Source organism: Juglans microcarpa x Juglans regia, chromosome 2S (genome assembly GCF_004785595.1).
Source record: "Juglans microcarpa x Juglans regia isolate MS1-56 chromosome 2S, Jm3101_v1.0, whole genome shotgun sequence".
NCBI lineage: Eukaryota > Viridiplantae > Streptophyta > Magnoliopsida > Fagales > Juglandaceae > Juglans > Juglans microcarpa x Juglans regia.
The window spans coordinates 23293368-23297606 of NC_054597.1; positions in this window are offsets into that span (position 1 = coordinate 23293368).

Genomic DNA, 4239 nt, shown 5'->3' on the forward strand with positions numbered 1-4239 from the left:
GTGCCCATTGCTCTTGCTGAATGTGATCTTGTTAAGGGGCCCCATCTGTGGCAACTTCCACTCAGTGGTCGACACTATAATCCCCGATCGGAGTAGGAGGTTAGATATCAGCAGTGCAAATAGTAGACTACCTCCACTGGAAAAGCGTGACTCCAATCAAATGCGGAGGAATAAATACAATGCCAGATCAATGGGATCCCCCCGTGCTATCCGTAACAAAAATCTAGTTCGATCGATCCCGAAATCAGTCTTTTATTTTTTCGGATCGATGTTATAGCCAACAATCAAATTAAGCATTTTGAAAACTCCTATACAATCGGCCTGTCGGATTACCTTGCTCCCATCATATGGAGGAGCCGATGGGTCTCGCACTAACTGACGCACCTGATCGTCTATGAGACTATCATCAGGTAAATCCTCATCCTCACTACCATCCGAAGTAGCATCCGAATCTACATTCGGGGCTAGCATGGAGGATGCGGCCGGTATGTCGGAATCAGATGGTTCAGCCAATGGTCCTTGTGTAGCCGCTGCAGGATATGCGTCGGCTATACAGAGACAAGGAACTCAACAATAATGCGGGGAGAGAAATTAATACTCACTCCCCAGATTGATATGGTATAGAACAGAGCATCAGCGCTAAGTTCTCCTATGGCATGGTAGAACTCACCGACCATCTCTAGATATGCAGTCCCCCGCTACTCACAGATCGGTATCCATCCCCGCTCGGTAAAGATGGACTGTATGCTCCGTCCCTCCCATGAAAGATCAGAGAAGTCAGACAAAATGATTGGACGCTCGACAAGTATAGGCCTCATCTCTGAAGCATGAGCTGCTGATCCACTACTTTGGTTGGGCTGATCTCTCGCACGTTTTCATCCGCTGGATGCCATTGATATACTGTTTAACCATAAGGAACGTAAGAATATAATTAACTATAATATTTAAATTATATTATTGAAGAATTAAAGTATATTGAACTGAATTGAAATAATTCGTTCGAACTAGTAAACTCTATTCGAATGGACTGTTCTGTCCATTCGAATAGAGTTTCTTTGTTCATTCGAACGAATTTATTTTGTTCTAACAGAAATAATGCTATTTGGCAACTAAGCGTTCCAACGGACTAGAGTTTGTTCGAACGGAAGAATCCAAACAGCCATGGCTGAGTCGACTCAGCCCCAAACTGAAAAACTTCATATCTAGATGTTATCCTTTGTTTTAATCGGTAGAAATGATTAAGGAGTGAAGCCCAATAATTTCTACCGATTATTTTGATGTTATTTCCACGGAATACACCAAAATGGGTAGATTTCAGATTTGAAATCCATACCTCTCCAAACATATCTCATTCGTGCAAAAAACTAAACAATAGAGGTGGAGAGTTGACCCATACTTCTTAGAAGTTCAAATGTGGGGTTCCTACGGTGGTTGAGTGGCGGTTTTCGCGGCGGAGTTAAGGGGCAAACTCGGAGGCTCTCGGTGGTTGCTAGTTCGAATGAGAGAGTTTTGTTTCATTGTATTCGAACTAGGTCTATAATGACCGTGGCGTCTCGTTCGAACGGTTATTATATAAATATATTTATAATTATATTACTAATAGTAATATATAATTATAATAATATTACAAAGTACAAAAGTATAAAAATGAAACTAATAATAATATTATAATACTTTTAATTAATATATTTAGTACATTATTTTAAATATATTTTTTCTATTATACGAAGTACATACTAAGAGCATTAACATTGGATTCATCATTTTTTTCTTCAAAGTTTGATGAAAAGTACATATTTTCCATAAACTCAAAACCTCCCTATCTTTAACCCCACATTGAATTAGCCATTGGATTCATTAAAATAATAATATAATATGGTTTTTTTAATAATAATATTTTTAATTTTTTTTTCATATTTTACAATTATACTAACTATATGTTAATTAATAATTTAATTTGATACTTAAATTATTGTTTCCCAACTTAAATATATTGTGACTCAAAATTGGGAAACAATAATTTAAGTAAACAAAATAATAGTTATAGAGTGTAAATAGTGAGTCTTCAAATTTGAAGATGAATTGGAATTCACAATTCATCAAAGTTTCAGATTTTAATGTTTGATGAATCCAATGCAGTGATTTTAAACATGAATTCATCAAATTTTAAAGATCTCATTTGATGAGTCCAATGCCAATGCTTTAAGTACTTAGTATAATTACAATCGCTGAATTATATAGGTACTATATATAAGTTATGATAACTATACTCCTATAGTTTATATAATATTATAACACTAACTATAGTTATTAGTTATATAACTACAGTGTAAGTATTATATATAGTTACTATATAACTATAGCTATTATAAGTTATGATAACTATACAAGTAAATATAATTAATATAAATATAGATATAGTGGATATTAGTTATATAGCTATTACAATGTAAGTATTATATAGTTACTATATAGTTATAGCTATTATAAGTTATGATTACTATACAAGTTAAAATAATTAATATATATAGTAGTTATTAGTTATATAGCTACTACAGTGTAAATATTATAAGTTTTGACAACTATACAAGTTATCATAAGTACTATAGTTAAAATAGTTACTATAGCTACTTCAGTACAAGTATTATAAGTTATGATAACTATACAAGTTATCGTAACTATAGTAACTAGTTACTATTATAAGTTACTATAATTAAAGCTATTATATTTTATATCACAAGATAGTAAGTTATATAATATACAGTGCAAAATTAGAAGACCAAAAGTATATATATATTAATAAGTACAATATATTAATAGTTAGTATATAGTATAAGTATTATATTAATTATTACACTTGTAGTACATTATATATTATCAATTATAATATAAATTAATTGGTAAAATATATAGTTATTATATAGTATATAATATTAAAATATTTTGTGATTGGTTCAAACCCAATAACGTCCCATTCGAACGGTGTTATCTTGTGGAATGTGTTTGGAGGGAAATTTCACGCCAAATACTCTGAATGTTAGTTTATTCGAACGTCAAAATTCGTCATTCGAACACTCTGGTCGAATAGTATTACAAAAATACCCTTTGAGCTGGTCTACATTTGAAGAATATGCCAAGGAATATTCTGATTTGTTAGTTCGAACAATAAAATGACACGTTCGAACGTGAAATAAATCGCGACAGATTTGGCGCTTATTCGAAATTTTTGTGTTAGAATGGGTAAATTTCCAGTCCGAACGGTACTTCATAGATTCATATACTTGAACCTCCAGGAGAGAGAGCAGAGCACGACTTTGTGATTTCGTGTGTGTGTGTGAGTGTTGAGGAGAATAGATACTCACAGACTTAGTGAGAGAAGGGATTCTTGAGAGAGAGAGCAGAGGTTCGAACAATAGGTATGTTTTTTTTCTATGTTTTTTTGTATTTCGAGTTTCATTACTGTTAGTTTATTGCACATGATTTATGCTTTCTCATAATGTGTTTTCTGCTTAAGTAGGTATTGTGGATTGATACTTTTGTTTGGATTGCTTAAATTCAAGGTAATGTTTATAAGTTTTAGATTTTTGATAATTTATAGCTTTTAATTAATTATGTTAAGATGCATGCTGTATATTTGTGTTTGTGCAATTCCATTTAAAATGTGCACTCTCGCAATATACATCTTATGAGATTGTGATTGTGAAAATTGTGTTTTGTGGTAAATATTTTGTCTCTGTTTAGTATTTAAAATCTGAGTTTGTCCCGTTCAAACGCTATAACGTTAGTTCGAACGGGATCCTGTGAGAGTAGAATCTTGTTTGAACAGAATCCTAATATAACAAAAATTATAAAATTATAAGATATAAAAATATAGATTAATATAATATAATTACAACATAGTTTATATAAAATTAAATTAGAAACTTAAAATATAGATATAGCATAGCAATTGTTAATAGTTAAATTAATCTACAAAACTTATAAAAAAGTAATTACAAAATAATATAGTATAATTACAAAATATTATGCACTAAAATTAAACTAGAAACTTAAAATATAGATATAACATAGCAATTGTTAATAGTTAATTAATGTATAAAACTTATAACAAAATTAATTAAAAAATAATATAGTATAATTGCAAAATATTATGCACTAAAATTAAACTAGAAACTTAAAATATATATATAACATAGCAATTGTTAATAGTTAAATTAATGTATAAAACTTATAAAAAAT